Below are 18,578 nucleotides of genomic sequence, written 5' to 3' on the forward strand. Positions count from 1 at the left end.
CATGCCTTTCCCCCAAAAATTTTGCAATTTCGACGTGTAATACGCGTTAAGCGCAGTGCGGTGCTGCTTCTCATTTTACTGTCTAGTCACGGCACCTGTAAGTGAAGGTGAAACTCCAGAAAAGATAGATCAGGTCTTGTCCTATACCAGGCAGGACTATACTGCAGCCATTAGTAAAAGAGTCTCAATATTGTTTTTGGATATTAAATTGATAATTATTATAAGAATGAAGGCGAAGTGAGAAGTGAAGGACCAACATATCAATGCTTACTGTTTGATGTTGGTGAATGCATTAGTATTTTATAAATTAATCACCAATTTGTGTGAATACATATAACTTTTAAAATACCTTTATTTGGGGTTGATATAATTTAGACAGCAATGTCATTTAAGTCAAAGCTATTGTTTCTAATTTTTAGGGACTCATTAATGACTGGAATGGTACTACTGGATTGGCGTAGAGCCCATATTTGAAAAGGGATGAAAGTCTTTACCAAGTAACTATAGACTTGTTAGTTTAACTTCTATAGTTGGGAAGAAACTGGAGAGTTTAATAAAAGATCATATAGATGAGTTGTTGCTGGAAAAAAATATTTGAAGTAACACACAGCATGGATTCATGAAAAACAGAAGTTGTCAAACAAACCTGATTTCTTTTTATGAGGAGGTAAGTAAAACTTTGGACAGAGGGGTGGCTGTGGAAGTATATTTGGACTGTGCAGAAGCGTTTGACACAGTTCCCCTCACAAGGCTAATGTGTAAGGTAAAATCTACAGGCTTGGAACGATCAGTTTGTAAATGGATAGAAAACTGGCTAAAAGACCAAACTCAGAGAATAGTGGTTAATGATTTATACTCTGAATGGTCTAAGGTTATCAGTGGTGTACCCTAAGGTTTAGTGTTGGGACTCTTACTTTTTAATATCTTTATAAATGATATTGGCTCTGGGATTAAATGTACTATTTCAGGCTTTGCAGATGACACCAAACTATGCAGTGGAATAATGTGCTTAGAGGATGTCTCCAATTTACAAGCCAACCTCAATGCTCTGTCTAATTTGGCAACTATGTTGCAAATGTGGTTTAATGTTGATAAATGTAAAGTTATGCACATGGGGGCTAAGAATATGCATGTGTCATACATACTAGGAGGAGAACATCTGGAGGAATCAATGGTGGAGAAGGATCTGGGTGTTCTAGTTGATCATAGGCTTAATAATAGCATGTAATGCCAAGCTGCATTCTCCAAAGCGAGCAAAGTCCTTTCTTGTATTAAGAGAGGTATGGACTCCAGAGAGAGAGATATATAATTTTACCCCTGTACAAATCATTAGTAAGACTTCATCTGGAATATGCAGTTCAGTTTTGGGCACCGTTTCACAAAAAGGATACCGGGTAAATGGAGAAAGTGCAGAGAAGGGCAACCAAACTGATAACAGGCATGGAGGAGCTCAGCTATGAGGAAAAATTAGAGGAACTGAATGTATTCTCTCTTGAGAAGAGAAGAGCAGACTAAGGGGAGGTATTATGTATGAATACATAAGTGGTCCATATAGTGAACGTGTAGAGTTATTCACTTTAAGGTCATCACAGAGGAAACGGGGCACTCTTTACGTCAAGTCCAGGGATCTCCAAATTAGGGCCCTCCAGCTGTTGCCGAATTACACACCCCATGAGGCATTGTAAAATTCTGACATTCACAGACTATGCATGATGGGAATCGTAGTTTCTGAACAACTGGAGAGACCATAGTTTGGAGACCCCTGGTCTAGAGGAAGAGAGATTTATTTTCCAAATACGGAAAGGTTTCTTCACAGGAAGAGCTGTGGTTATGTTATAGACTCCCTCAAAATCTGGTCCTGGCCAGCTCAGTAAATTGCTTTAACCTCCCTGGCGGTACGATTATTTCGGATTCTAGGTGCTAAAAGCGGTACCATTATTTTGCATGAAAATTTGGCGTTTTATATTGTAGTCCTGCAATTCTTAGGAATAACTCTCTTAAATCTGTCCAAACCAGAGTCTAGCAGACATCCCGGGTATAATAAAGTTTGAAAAATGAAATCATAAATTATAATATAATAAATAATTATAAATAATTGTACCAAATAATAATATAACAATAATAAAAATTATTCAATAATGTAATCAAATCAAAAACACTGAAATTTGCTCAGTTGCAGAATTGTCACTGTCATTACTTTTCAGTATTTGATGACGGATCTCCCCACAAATCGCTATCGCTCAATTCTGCGAGTGATTCCAATTTATTATCGCTGTTTTCTAGCTGGTCTAAAACCATTTTTGATGTAAAGGGACAGTTTTGGTTGCTATGGACAATCTCCAGTTTCCAGGCATAAAGAACAGTTTTTATTACATAAAACTGCATGCAGGACACTGGGCAGACCACTAGGGACAACGGGGATGTGAAATATTTACATACAGCAATGTAATCTGTAAGATTACAGTATACTGTATGTTTACTGTTTGTTTCACTTTTTGAATTTGGCGCCGATCTCCGTCCCCGTGCGTCGCAACGCTCGCAGGGCACGGAGATCGGCGATGTGATGCATCGAGCGAGACACGGCTCGCTCGTACAGCGGGGAGACAACGCTGGATCCGAGGGAGAAGGTGAGTAAACGTCCTCCTGGATCCAGCGATGCAGTCCCGAGTCTGGCTCGGGGATACCGCTTTTGGTATGAAAATTCCACCCCGAGCCAGACTCGGGAATACCGTCAGGGGGGTTAAAAAAGGCCTGGATTCTTTCCTAAATGTACATAATATAACTAACATTTATAGGTAAAACATTGATCCTGGAAATATCCAATTGCCTCTGGGGAGATCAGAAATTAATTTTTTTCCCCTACTGGAGAAAATTGGATCATGCTTTGCTGGAGTTATTTTGCCTTTCTCTGGATCAACTGTGAGTAAAGGATTATGTATATACTTTAAAGTTGTATAATTTATTTTCCCTTATATTGGTTGAACTGGATGAAGGTGTGTCCTTTTTTCAACCAGACTAACTATGTAACTATGTATCTAAACCCAAAACCAAAAAAATGATTTAATGAAGTTTACTAGTCCTTAGGTGTAGTGGCTGTATTGGTTTTCTTTTTTAGGCTTTTTTTTTTTTTTTTTTGCCTAGTTATCCAGCCAGTAACACACTGGGGATTCCATTTTGCACTGAAAGTGCATTTGAAAGTGCAGTCGCTCAAAATCTAAGGGGTAGATCTGAAATGAGTTGAAGCTCTGCTGATTTTATCATTCAATCATGTGCAAGCTAAAATGCTTTTTTATTTTCCTTGCATGTCCCCCTCGGATGTACACCGACTTTACTTCCAAGTGCACTTGCAGTGCAAAGTGGATTTGCCTTTTCATAAATAGCCCCCACTGTGTATTGAGTTACTACACTTCTTCCCTGTATCTATGGAGGAACTGCATAGCCACCATTGTCAACCATGATAGGGTAGCCTTGGATTAACTAGTATATTTAGATAAACCTTACATACCCTGTTTCCTCGAAATTAAGACCTAGCGTGACTGTCGGTGATGGCTGCAATATAAGCCCTACCCCCCAAATAAGCCATAGTTAAAGTCCTTGTAGGTCTTATTTTCAGGGTTGGACTTATTTTCGGGGGAAACAGGGTAGGGCTTATATTGCAGCCATCACCGACATTCACGCTAGGTATTATTTTCGGGGAAACAGGGTAGGTGACTAACAAAATAAGAAAATTAAGCTATGGCGCTAAAACCTTATTAGTGTACTATAAATATAAATGCTGATACTCTGCAAAATCAAACGAAACCTAATGTAGAATTTCCCAAACTCCACTATATGCGTGGTATTAAACAAATTGCGTGAGACGAAAAAATGTGAATGAAATGTGTGTCTTATCTTACAACACAAACATGCACAGGTGTAGTGAAAAATACGGTTAAACTAACACGGCTGAAAATATGGGTGCTTGAGTAAAAAAGTGCTTTTGCTCACATGTGTGAGCCAATAATTATACTCCAAAAGTGACAATCAGAAAAGCATTGTGAAAAAATATCAAATAAGAACACCAAAAAAATATTTTTTATAATGTCCAACTAAAAATATTTGTTCAAAGTCGCATCTTCTAGTTGTTATAAAAACGCATAAAACTTTTTTCTGGTAAGGAAGGTAAAGCAAGGTGACTGGTGTAAAGGGTTGGATTCCTCTCCGGTGCGCCACTCTGTGTTAGAGAAGAAATATATATATGCGCTCACCAGACATCAAACCCTTAATGGGTTAACCAAGCAGTCACAGTATGAGCCACTGTGCAGCTCTCGCAGGGCTCTGCCTCCGCTGTGCTGTGGAGATATTTTGCACTCTTCCTTCCGTGAATGGTCCGTTTAGCGTTTATGCATAAAGGGAAATAGAAGTACAGCCATAGTGCAATACTGTTGTATAAACGTACTTGTTTATTAAAATCAGGTTACTCACATAATCCAAAAAGACAAATCGCTGTGAAATTAGTTGCGCCGGCGTTACTGCTTGAATAGCGGTGTAAGGTGCACGTCCTAGGCCACGCGTGGCCTAGGACGTGCACCTTACACCGCTATTCAAGCAGTAACGCCGGCGCAACTAATTTCACAGCGATTTGTCTTTTTGGATTATGTGAGTAACCTGATTTTAATAAACAAGTACGTTTATACAACAGTATTGCACTATGGCTGTACTTCTATTTCCCTTTATGCATAAACGCTAAACGGACCATTCACGGAAGGAAGAGTGCAAAATATCTCCACAGCACAGCGGAGGCAGAGCCCTGCGAGAGCTGCACAGTGGCTCATACTGTGACTGCTTGGTTAACCCATTAAGGGTTTGATGTCTGGTGAGCGCATATATATATTTCTTCTCTAACACAGAGTGGCGCACCGGAGAGGAATCCAACCCTTTACACCAGTCACCTTGCTTTACCTTCCTTACCAGAAAAAAGTTTTATGCGTTTTTATAACAACTAGAAGATGCGACTTTGAACAAATATTTTTAGTTGGACATTATAAAAAATATTTTTTTGGTGTTCTTATTTGATATTTTTTCACAATGCTTTTCTGATTGTCACTTTTGGAGTATAATTATTGGCTCACACATGTGAGCAAAAGCACTTTTTTACTCAAGCACCCATATTTTCAGCCGTGTTAGTTTAACCGTATTTTTCACTACACCTGTGCATGTTTGTGTTGTAAGATAAGACACACATTTCATTCACATTTTTTCGTCTCACGCAATTTGTTTAATACCACGCATATAGTGGAGTTTGGGAAATTCTACATTAGGTTTCGTTTGATTTTGCAGAGTATCAGCATTTATATTTATAGTACACTAATAAGGTTTTAGCGCCATAGCTTAATTTTCTTTTTCAGATTTCCAGCCTATTCCCACTTAGAGGGATAGGTTTCAAGCACAGGCAGCTTTAACCCCTCACAGTTCACTTTATTTTAGTTACTTTAATTATTTCAAACTTGTCTAGTGAACAGGTAAATTTGTCCATAGCGCAATCTTATTTTTCTTATTGACTAACAAAATAAAGCCAAACTCCAGCTAACATTTTTTTTTGTAAAGCAGAACTAATTCCTCCGATCCGCAGCCAAGGAAACTGCCATTTTAATCTTTGTTTGACCTGGAGATGCCATGGTGCTGCACGTGTGATCAGTTAAGACACCATCTATTTAATGGCTTGATGGTTCAGTGGAAAGCCTCAACCAGCTAACTGCCACTTTTGCTGGACAGCTTGGTCTGTTAAAGGAAGTTGAAAAATAAAAGACTCAGTGGCCGGTCACCAGGTGATAAAACCATTTGGGGAACACAGAAAAATGACTGGTAATGCTAGTGACAGACTGCATCATATATATATATATATATATATATATATATATATATATATATATATATATATATATATATATATATATATATATATATATAATTTTTGATTTTGCCTATAGCTTCACTTTAATTGCATTCAATAAAATCTGAACATTTACATAATGTTTAATATAATTATACAGGCTTACTTTTTTACATTTCACTTTACTTACTTTGCTTATGCTTGACATTTGAACTTGAGTGTCTGAGGTCACCCAAAATTTGGGAGAAGCTACTAGTCTAGTCAACTGCACAACCTCACAGTCAGAAGAAAGAAGGCAAGCAATTCGACAAGGCCAGCAGCTGCCAGACTTTAGGTGACCTCTGTCACTCTGATTGCCTCAACAGCAGCGGCTATCATATATCTTTTTAAGCTTTCCTTCAAAAGTGCAGTAACTCATAGCACCAGCCAAAAATCTAAAATAAATCAGATCCAGTCTAAGATGAATGTGTACGCGAACATAGGTTGATAATGCTTCTAAGATTGTTCTAGTACTGATGTGTACTGCTTCCGAATGCTGTACCTGTGCGTACACAAAGGTGTGAGAAGGAGACAACCAGTCGTCCACTGACTAAGCAATACTGCAGATCAGGAGTAGACCAGAAGCAGAAGAGGGGTTTGATCCTCCAATGGGTGTTTACTACTTGACTGTGAATGGCAAGGCTGTCCTGGAAGTAATTTCTGGCTTCTCCTTCTGTAGTGCAATCACCATATATTCATCAAGAGAATCCATTTCGAGGTCAGTGAAGCCAAGATTATAGGAAAACATGAAATTCATCTTTTAGCAAAGCCATGGCTGTCACAGTTACTGTATACTAGGGTTGGAGGGTAGAGCTTCACTTTTAATTTAGATACTTCTGTGTGAACTGTGATACCTCAAAGCCCTAGGACCATGCAACTCATGTGATACCTCAAAGCCCTAGGACCATGCAACGATGTGAGTGTGCAATGTACAGTGATGGGGACAATTGTAGACACTCAGGTTGAACTGGATGGACTGATGTCTTTATTCAACCTTACTAACTATGTAACTCCTGGATTAGAATCCTTCTGTCACTTCCGCCTGCATTAGCTATTCAGTAGGTTGATAGTTGTACAGTGATTAACCCTTTTGAATGTATCAAATGAATAAGAGAGAAAAAAGGAAAGAGGGAGAAAGGAGAAAAATAATAGAACTCTTGGCTTGCTACACACTACATATATGCTATATTACTAAGAGTATTGGGACGCCTGCCTTGACACACACACACAAACTTTAATGGCATCCCAGTCTTAGTCCGTAGGGTTCAATATTGCGTTGGCCCACCCTTTGAAGCTATAACAGCTTCAAATCTTATGGGAAGGCCAGCCACAAGGTTTAGGAGTGTGTCTTTGGCAGTGATGTAGAACCTTGGCATCCCAGATGTTTTGGAACTACATTTCCCATGATGCTCAACTACACTGCAGAGTGCATGAGCATCATGGGGAATGTAGTTTCAAAACATCTGGGGTGCCAAGGTTCACCATCACTGGTCTATGGGGATGTTGACCATTCTTCCAGAAACGCATTTTGAGGTCAGGCACTGATGTTGGACGAGAAGGCCTAGCTCACAGTCTCTGCTTTATCCGAGAGGTGTTCTATCCGGTTAAGGTCAGGACTCCACCCCAAACTCCCTCATCCATGTCTTTATGGACCTTGCTTTGTGCACTGGTGCTCAGACATGTTGGAACAGAAAGTGACCATCCTCAAACTGTTCCCACATAGTTGGGAGCATGAAATTGCCTAGAATGTCTTGGTATGCTGACGCCTTAAGCTTTCTCTTCAATGGAACTAAAGGGCCAAGCCCAACTCCTGAAAAACAACCTTACACCATATTTCCCCCTCCACCAAATGATTAGGGCCATGGAACAATGCAAGGTCCAAAAAGATATGGATGAGCAAGTTTGGGGTGGAGGAACTGACCTCAACCGGATAGAACACCATTAGGATAAATTAGAGCGGAGACTGCAAGCCAGGCCTTCTCTTCCACATCAGTGCCTGACCTTACAAATGCACTTCTGGAGAATGGTCAACATTCCCATAGACACACTCCTAAACCCTGTGGACAGCCTTCCCAGATGAGTTGAAGCTGTTATAACTGCAAAGGGTGGACCAACTCAGTATTGAACCCTACGGACTAAGACTGTGATGCCATTAAAGTTAATGTGTGTGTAAAGGCAGGCCTCCCAATAGTTTTTTTTAATATATTGTATTTCGGGGTTCGAAAGCTTGCTGCTCAGAATTCAGATTGTTGAAGGAACAAAAGCCATGGTGTGTTCAACTGCTGAGAGTGGGCCAATGGCACGCTTGTTTTTCTTTTGTTTAGGCTTTGGTGGTTATTGGCACATGCTATTACCGTAAGTTGCTTGCCAAAACTATTACCAGTATTGTGGTTAGCACATCTGCCTTTCAATATTAGGGTCCTCAGTTTGAATAAAAACCTGGACACTGCCTGCTCGGAGTCTGCATATTCTCCCTTGTGTGCGTGGGTTTTCTCCGTGTACGCCTTTTTCCTCCCACACTTCAGACATGCTGCTAGGTTAATTGCCTCCTGTCAAAACTGACCTTAATATGCACATGAGCTCGGGATCTTAGATTGTAAGCTCCTTGAGGGACTAATGTGAATGTGTGGTACCTAAAGCACTGTGTAAACTGTCCCTGCTATATACTCGCTTGTAATTATAATTTCAGATAAACTTATCCAGATCTGGAGGTTTGTAAATGGTGGCTATCTACGTAGTACAACAACTGCTAGGTGCATGTACATTGTCCCATTTGCCCTCCAAAGACACCAGTGATGATACGGGAACTGGAGTCTAGAGTTATGGCACATGTACTCGTTTTTTTCCCAGCTGTTACAATTAGAATATCTCATAGCATTTTACAAGTAACAATAACTTCCGTAGTGAAAAGACCGTGCAAACGGATTCAATTTGTGCTAGGAAGACCAGCTTCCTTTTTCCGAAAGAAGCTCACTTGGAGAATTATTGGAGATCTTCAGCATGGTCATGCTTCAGTTGTGAGTTAGATACATGACAAATCGCCTAAACTGTTTGCCTAAAATAGAAGCTCATAAGATTGTGTAACCATGCATGATAGCAAGGAAGGTTTCCTGCAATGCCAAGACACTAACTGAAATGAAGATTTCTCAGCCACATGCACACTAGGTGTTCTTTGAACAAAAAGACCCTGCAAGACTGATGACCAAATCACTTTCTTGACAGGATGGGAAATCAAGCAGCCCAACAAAAGATATGCCGGGACCTAGATTAGGAGAAACAGGGTCCAGAGACGGATAGTAAATCTGTGATCCCAATGCAATCTCGCATGAGTGTCAAGTAAACAAAAAAATAAAAAATGGAAGCCATGAAAGGAGTAGGGAATGTATACAACTTACACAAAGTTAAAAGAAAATCCAGGAGCCAATAAGGCAAAGCCATGAATCAGTAGAGTACTTTAAAGTAAATCAGAGTTAAAGCTTAATCATATAAACTAAAAGTAGTAATGCACAAATGATATCGCCCGACGCCTGGGTACTTACTGCATGTCCCGGGCGCCGGACAGGTGTTTTTTTTTTTTTTTTTACATTTAGCCCTGATGCGGGCAAGCAGCAGGGTTTACTTTATTTGCCCCTTAACAGATAGGACACCGGAGCTTGATTTGGCTGCTCAACATGCGCTTGCACTGATCACCCAAGTGCTTCCGTGTGCGAGGAATAACGTTTTTTTTTTCTCACTGGGGCTGGCGCCTTTTTTACTTGCTCGGCAGATGCGCTTCTGCTGTGTGCTAAGAGAGCCTGACACGCCCCTTTCCTGATGAGCACCCAATCAGTGCTTGTCACACTGCAAGGTCTCTCCCCTCCCTGCCAGTCCCCAGGTGCAGTGCTGGAGACAGGGACGGAGGTAAGTAGGAGTTAAACAGCGCAATGTTAAAATAAAGCATAAAGCCTCTTTCATTTTTAAAAGCCCCAGACATTCCAAAAACACCTGTCTAATAAAAAAACATCAACCCTTCATATTTTCCATCCTGGTAGTGCCATTTCCAGGTTTAAAGGGCCAGACATCCATTAAAAATCCCTAGTGATAAAACTGTCTCATTCAGTAGTATTATTATTAAAATGATAAAATAAAAGCCATAAATTTTGTTTTAAGTAAATTATGGCTTTTTATGTAAAAATTAGACCTATTTAACCCCTTCCCACCAACGCTATAGCCAAAAGACGACTACAGAACGGGCTTACAATGCTGGGAGGGCATCCATGAATGTCCTCCTATGCTCGTGGGCGGCGATCACAGATCAGGGTAAAGGGTCAATGACAGTGGCCCTTTACCACGCGATCAGCTGTCAGCCAATGACAGCTGATCACGTAATGTAAACGGAAGGTTTTTTTCTCCTCCCGCTGACAGTGTGAGAAGAAAAGAGGAAAGCCGATAGCCAGCTTCGGTTAAAGGGACATCGGTCCCAACATTGCCGACCAGTGCTGCTAATCAGTGACCACCAGTGCTGCTAAACAGTGCCCACCAGTGCCACCTATCAATGCCCATCAGTGCTGCCAATCAGTGACCATCATCAGTGTTACTTATCAGTAGATCAATAGCCATTGATATCTAAAGAAGAAGCAGATGCTTTGAAACGTTATCTCCATGTTCTGACCTAATTTCCGATGCGACTTCGAGTGTGTTCCATGCTGGTTTTGAGACAACGAGATGGATGTCCGGCTGGTTGTTCCTCTCCTCTCATGTTAACATCTACACACCACCATCCAATGGGGACAAGATGAGTGACCACAGTACTATACTGTTATATGCCTATTGAGCTTTAAATAAGTGTGAGTAGCCATTTGGCTGATTTTTATTGAATAGAATATTCGTTGCATCTTCTGCTTCACTTCTTACATGGCGCACCTTACTTTTCTCCCATTGTTCTTCCAGAGACGGCTTGGCTCTCAAGGGAGTTACCACTAATGTTGCATGCGTATACATCCGGACTTTATTGACTTTTAGCTGTTTCGGTACCCTCTCGTGCGCCATTCTGCATTTGTCTTGTCACTTATCAGTAATGCCTATCCATGCCGCCTACCAGTGCCCATCAGTGCTACCCATCAGTGCCACCTATCAGTGCCCATCAGTGGCTATCAGTGCAGTCCATCAGTGCAGCCTCATCAGCGTACATCAGTAAGGGAGAAAAATTACCTGTTTGCACAATTTTATAACAATCTCTAAAAAATGTTTGGTTTCTTTTTCAAAATTTTCAGTCTTTTTTTTCTTTGTTTAGCAAAAAAAAAAAAAAAAAAAACCCAACTGTGATTAAATACTAAAAAAAAGATCTCTGTATGGGAAAAAAAATGATAATAACGTCATTTGGGTACAGTGTTGCATGACCACGCAATTGTCACTCAAAGTGTGACAGCGATGAAAGCTGAAAATTGGCCTGGGCAGGAAGGGGGAAAAAGTGCCCAGTAGGCAGGTGGTTAAATACAGTTTTGGTTAAATTATTATTTTTGATCAGGACAATTAGATTGTTATGATGGACAAATAGATTGGACTCCGATATAGTCCCATTAGGTATTTTTTTTCTAGTTTAGTTTCCACACCCCTGTATAAGGTATACCAAGGGTGAAAGAAGCATAAACTGTCATATCCTTCCTTCAAACATACCTTCTGTCCATCCCTTCCAAAGAGCCTAGACAAGTAACAACTTTGTCAAAGCTGGTATTTGCTATTTGCAGTCTCCTAAAAGAGGCAAGGGTGCAACTATTCTCTGCTATGACATATTTAAAGACAATATAGCTCCTGCCTGCACCAAAGGTATGAAAAGTGAAATATAAGGTATACCCTGACAGCGTATACTGTCTCTAGTAAGGCTGTTACTTTATATTCTCAGATTTAGACATTTAGCTGGCCATATGCCAGTAGAACTTTATTCAAACGTTTGTATAGAGATTCTGAAAAATGGTTCATAAGAGCATTTTATCTTGTCTTTAAAGTGGAGTTCCACCCAAAAGTGGAACTTCCTCTTTAAGCACTCCTCGTCCCCTTACATGCCACATTTGGCATGCCATTTTTTTGGAGGGGAGAGTGGGTGCGTAGTTTTGAGTGGGACTTCCTGTCCCACTTCCTACGTCCGACTACGGGCCGCCTAGGCAACTCCTCCTCTCCCCCTAAGTGGCCCCTCCCTCTCGGCAATCTTCTGGGACACGTCACAGGTCCCAGAAGATTGCCTGTCCACTCAGAAAGCGCAGTGCGACTCGCGCATTCGCAGTGCGTGCCCGTCACAGCCGGGTGCCCACAGTTTCAATGGAGGCGCACTGGAAATGAGCGAGGCTCCTTGCGGCCTCATCGCTGGACCATGGGACAGGTGAGTGCCTGTTTATTAAAAGTCAGCAGCTAAACATTTTTGTAGCTGCTGACTTTTAATGAACGAAAAAAAGCCTGGAACTCCGCTTTAAGTCAACTAATTTAATTTGAATGTGCCCCTTTCACACAAATTGACCAAGCAGGTCTGCCTGACAGCTTTTTAGATGTAACTCATTGGAAACTTAATGCAGGTTAATGGGGAGGTGAATGTAAACCGATGTGTGTCTGTTTACAACCACTTCTTTCCAGGTCCAGGTTTCATTTCCATACAGCATACTATAGATCCAACACAGGTCCACTACACTCCACCATCAAAATGCAGACAAAAAACTGAACTGTCACCTGTCCTATTCTTCTTCAATTTAGCAGAGGCTCTGCACGTGGATCCCTTGCTGAACAGAGCAAACCACGACTGTGTGAAAGAACCCTTACAACTGAGTCCATACCCACTTCTTAAAGACATGTTAAAATGTTACTAAACCCACAACAGTAAAATCAGTCTATATATGCAGTAAATCATGCTTGTTATACTCACTGTGAAACCTAAGGCATTAACCCTTTGTATTGTGTAAAAAAGGCTGTTTGATCCTGTCTTCTCTGATCCTCCCCTTCTTCCACTGTCCTCTAACCATCTCCTTATAAGACACAGTCTTTGGAGTCACCCTGCACATGCTCAGTTTGGTGTGTATTTCCAGCATTTTTTTTTTTCTTGGGAGGGTGCATGTGATCAGCACAGGGCCAATCAGCACTGTCAAGACAGAGGGTCAGGGGTCCTGCGGCCTCATAGGACAGTCAGAGTAGAATGAAAACTCCTACAACAAGCTTTAACCAGACACCAAGTCACAAGACTGCTATAGAAAAAGTATTTAGCAGTTTATATTTACTAAAATAATTGCATTTCCGTGTTCTGTGTACTGTGCGAGACCAGATATAATGAATGCAGGGTCCTGGGTTTAGTAACACTTTAAAGTAGGATTTTTCCCAAATGAAAACCACATTCATAGTGTGAATTTTGTTCACTCAAGAAAAAAATGTCATCCTGCTCCTTCAAATTATTTCGTCACCATAGTCGAGCCTGCTAGAAAATTGAACAAAGTTTTTTCGAAAACAAACATTTTTAAATGAAATTCTACTGGTGTATAGGCCAGCTTTAGATGAGTTTAAAGGAGATCTGTACAAAGAGGAACACACAGATTGCCTTTTCTGACCTCCATCTGAAAATGCTAGTTTGCTTGGCTCTCTCTGACTTCAATTCCTTAGGAGCCCTTTCACACTGAGGCAGTTTTCAGGCTTTTTAGCGCTAGAAATAGTGCCTGTAAAGCACCTGAAAACTGCCTCCCATACCGCCCGAGTGCTTTTACACTATGGTGGTGCGCTTGTAGGATGTTAGAAAAAGTTCTGCAAGCAGCATCTTTGGGGCAGTTTGGGAGCACTGTATACAGTGCTCCCAAAATGCCCCTGCCTATTGAAATGAATGGGCAGCGCTTCCAAAGTGCCTGAAAAGCGATTTGTAAGCGCCGCAACATGGGGTGTTTTTAACCCCTTCTTTGGGGTTAAAATACCCCACTGCAGCTGAAATGCGGCACTTTAACAGCTAACGCACGGGCGGCCCCAGTGTGAAAGGGGTCTTAGAAACTACTGAACGCTGGAACTGCAAAACAGCTAGGGACAAGAATTTTAGTGGGAGAGGTCAATAAGTCAAGCCAGATTCAGATTTTGGGGATTTTCTTATCCTTCCCTGATGTAAACACAGAAAGCAAGAAATCTCTACACCTCTAAGGGCCTCGGTTCACACTGGTGTGATAAGAGAACCCTGCGAATCCACCGCTGGTTCTCGCATCGCACCCAACTTGCAAGGTAGTTCACACTGCCATATGCGAACTACTGGGAATGTCAATAGAAAGTTAATGACACCCCCCAAATCGCATATCGCAGGGGGAACTGTCAATTCGGACAGGAATTGTATTGCATGGGTGTGGACACCCATGTGATCCGATTCTGGTGCGGACCAAAAAAAAAGGGTCCTGTGAGAGTTTGGTCCGAATGCTATGTGAATTTGCAGCGCACAGACATCGTATGTGATTTGCACGGCAGTGTGGTGCGAATCACATGCGATATCACACAGCGCACCAGTGTGAACCCGGGAATAAGTATATTATTATTATTATAACTATACAGGATTGATATAGCGGCAACAGTTTACGCAGCCCATTACAATATAAAAAGGGAGACAGTACAGTTACAATACACAAAAAATACAAGAGGGTTAAGAGGGGCCTGCTCATAAGAGCTTACAATCTAAGAGGGTGTGTAAAGCTGCTAATTTAGTTATTAAATTCTATATAAAAGCATTGTCCATAAGCAAAAAAAAATCATGCAGAAAAAAAACACAACAGCATACATATTTCCATCCACTAACATCACTGCAATATCTTTTTTTTTTGTCATGAACTTTGATTTCATTCCTTCTCTTTTGTCGAATTATTAGCGGCTGCGTTCTTATCAGCAAAATTCCCCTCCCCCCAGCTCAACACGCTCTGTCTTTTCTGTCTAGCTCTCTGGAGATGGTTAGAATTTGGAAGTAGACTGCTTTCACATACATACCATAGACATACAAAGCTGCTGTACGCAGGGACAAGGTTTGTATCTCCAAATCTCAAAAAAATTCTATTTTTCGCCGAGGTGTTAAAAGGGGCATAAACAATTGCCCACGGTTTAAAGATCATCGCTACTTTATTTCCCTTAAAACAGTCCCTTTACTTAATGAATCTGTCACACTTCTTGTTTTATCCCCCTGCCTCGTGGCAGTCTATGATCTACATTTTACTGTTCAGGATCATTCGATCGATTCACTCTCACTTAGAAAGAGCAAAAATACAGAGGCTTAAAGGGAAACTCTGCATTAAAAAAAAAAAAAAAATCTGTAAATAATAACACGTTATGTTTGCATTTTTTTTTTTGTTTTTTGTTTTTTTAAGTGGTTGTGCTAACGAATAAAAATGAGTTCCTAGCAGCTGTCAGATTTGTAGTCAATGAGGAGTGGCAGTAAGTACATAAGTACATAGGGTTCAAATTTTATAAAATTTTATATAATCTGTAGCTTGATACAACTGCATACTTTTTATGCAAATCTCCAGCATCTCATTATCCTAAAGGTCTCCCTGCAAACCACTATTTTAGAGTGATGTATATAGCAGTTTGGGACAAAATCTGCACACCCCAGTTACAAGGTGTTGTATCAATCTTCAGTTACTAAACAGGTTGCTTAATGTCCACTAGGTGGTGGTATTAGCATCTGGTCCTGTCGCACTGCAATTACCATATTCTTAGCCTTGCCTCTGTCTTTTCCTTTGATGTTCTACATAACTTCTTCTAGTTACCCGTCTCCAGAGTATCCCCACTGTACTAAGTCCTCTAAAACATTCTTTATGTCGTTCACATTTCAGGAGTCTAAAGTATCTTCCAGCTCCAACGCCTACTTCAATATTGTCGGAGAATGCCACCAAAGTGACAATTGGCCTTGTTTTCTCACAGTGGATCACTGAAGCAGGGGTCATAGTCTGCTGATTTGGTTTACTCAGCAGTGGGTTTCTAATTTATATATGTGGAATAACTCTAAATAAAGTGGAATGGCCTTCCCTGGATTTGTATCTACAATAACGTCTTTTGATTTTATGAACGGATCAATACTTTTCAGCCTGATCATTTTGGTGCCAGATTTTTAGGCCTATAAGGTTGGGAGCATTGCAGTATGGCACAAAGAATTTTCATTTAACATCAGCATTTTTATCTCTCCAATTAGAATTGTGATTACTGGGTTTGTTAACAAGTAGGTTTAGGATTATTAGGTTAGGTTGAGCGTGAGAGCAGTCTTTCTCAACCTTTTTTTTAACCTTGAGGAACCTTTGAAATAATTATCGGGTCTTGGGGAACCTCTCCTTATACCTACAGTTCACTGTACATTAGCGTGATCAATAAACAAAGAAAGTTTTAAATTTAAGAAAAAAGTAATGTAGCGTAACCAGCCTATTTGATACCCAGGGCATATAATTTAGTTAGTAACCCTCTACAAAATAGTTTTTTTAATAATCTTCTTGAAGTGAGTAACAACTTCAGAAAAAAAGACAGTAAAAATTGTAGCATCCTATAACAAGTGACCTCCTACGTTGGTGATTAGCAGAAAATTTCCCCCCAGCGTTGCTGGGCAGGGTAACTGGGAGATCATTTGCCACTGCTCACCGCTCAATGAACCCTTAGAAACCTCAGGAGGAACCTAGCGTTCCTGCTCAAGGAACCCCTAGCAATCTCAGGAGGAATCCTAGCGTTCCATGGAACCCTGGTTGAGAAACATTGGGTTAGAGTAGCTGCCCAGCTGTTTTTGCTGACCAACTTGCATTAGGCTACTTTCACACTGGGGCGGGGGGCATTAGTGGTAAAGCGCTGATAGTTCTAGCAGCGCTTTACTGCTGTTTTACCTGCGCTTTTCGGCCTCTAGTGGGCTGCTTTTCTCCCCCCCCCCCCGATAGCGGTCGAAAAATGAGTAAAAAATGCCTGCAAAGCTCTGCTGCCAAAGCCCTTTGCAGGCACTTCGGCATCGTTGCCCATTGATTTCAATGACAGGGGCGGTTTAGGAACAGTGTATTGTTTAGCCCAAAAGCAGCTAAAAAACTCCCCAGTGTAAAGTGATTGTAAAGGTTTGTTTTTCTTTTTTTCTAAAAATAACAAACATGTCATACTTACTTGCTCTGTGCAAGGGTTTTGCACAGAGCGGCCGCGATCCTTCTTTTCTGGGGTCCCCCGGCAGTGCTCCTGGCTCCTCCTTTTCGGTGAGTGCCCCCCACTGACAGCTGATTTCCATGGTGGGCATCTGTGCTGGTGCGCTCCCGAGTCCGGCTGCTGCGTCCATTGATTAGATTGTCGGCAGTAGCGGGAGCCAATGGCTCCTGCTGCTATCAATCTATTCATTGAGGACCCAAGACAGCAGCTAGAGCTGCTGGGCTCGTGCTCGTCGCTGGACCGATTAGGTTCAGGTAAGAAAAAGGGGGGCTCCTGCAGCACAAAATGTTTTTCACCTTAATGCATGGAATGCTTTAAGGTGAAAAACCCTGAGAGTTTACAACTCCTTTAAGCCACTGATCCAGGTTCATATCTCAAGCTGAGGTTTAGAAGCGAGTCTATTTTAGGGCTAGGCTCTGAGACTAGGTGGAAGTTTAGGCATAAAATAGGTCTAAAGGAGTTTGTTTAATTAAGAGTTATCTTTTCGGGGTAAGGTTAAAGGATAGCAGTTCTTATAAAACCCCTTAACTCTTGTAATATACCCAGGATAACCAAGAAAAATTAGCAAATATAATCTGTTACCTACTGGCTTTTCTTACCTATACGTTTTAAAATGATATATTATTTAAATGATCCCCCCCCCCCCCCCCCCAGGTCTTATACTGTTTGTGATTCTGGCACATTCACGCTGAGTGGCCCATGGAGAAAGCTACAGTTACCAAAAGGTCCATCCATTTTTTGAACAACTAAATTATTCTTGGCCGTTTAAATTTGGCATTGTATTTTTGGACACAGGCACTTTAGACATAATCTAATCTGTAACTTAAAAAATTTATATTATCACAGCAGAATAAGTACATTTTAAGTTGTAGCCGCAACATAACCTCTGACTCTCTTCCCTAAGGGTAAAAAAAACTGTTGTAAATTTACAACACATAAATTCTTGTATTGTATCCAAGCAGGAAGCCACCTAAACTGTAAATACCTCTGCAGTTTAATATTGTGAGGCCCTCAGGAAACTGCACACCCGCCACTGGAGACAGTCCTGGCTGATCCTATAGTCTTCTGCACATGCATGGACAAATCCCACTCATTTCTAGGGATAGGCCACCAACTGTTGGGTCGTACAATAGACGGCTTCTCTATAAGCATCAATGAGATTTTGTGCAAAAGGTGGGCCACATAACTTTCTACAACTGGCTGTTTAAAATTACACGAATGTATGGACAGGGCTTTTCTAAACGTATAAATAGATACTATTCATGACTGCTGCCATTAAAAACAGATAGCTATTCTCTACAGTGTATGTTTGCACAGTGCAGACAGCAGAATGTTAAAGCAAATATAAAATTGCAGAGGTACTTACAGAGTCGCTTCTTGTTTCAATATACGACAGGAACTTATGTGTTGTGAAAATTACACCTGTTCTTTACTTTATGGGTAAAAGTAAAGGGTTATGTTGAAGTCACAACTGAATATGTGCATATTCTGGTACAATAATCAAATGTTTTTAGGTTATAAAATCGATAGTGCCGAA

At 40.9% G+C, this 18,578-nt stretch overlaps 1 protein-coding gene across 1 annotated transcript in view; it reads right to left on the bottom strand.

Moving 5' to 3' along the window:
- The window catches only part of FOXO6 (forkhead box O6), a 138,235-nt gene that overhangs the window by 11,885 nt on the left and 107,772 nt on the right, over positions 1-18,578 (bottom strand). The window lies entirely within an intron of this gene.

This window comes from Lithobates pipiens, unplaced genomic scaffold (assembly GCF_037356315.1).
Source record: "Lithobates pipiens isolate NorthernLeopardFrog02 unplaced genomic scaffold, aLitPip1_a1.2 Scaffold_16, whole genome shotgun sequence".
Lineage (NCBI taxonomy): Eukaryota > Metazoa > Chordata > Amphibia > Anura > Ranidae > Lithobates > Lithobates pipiens.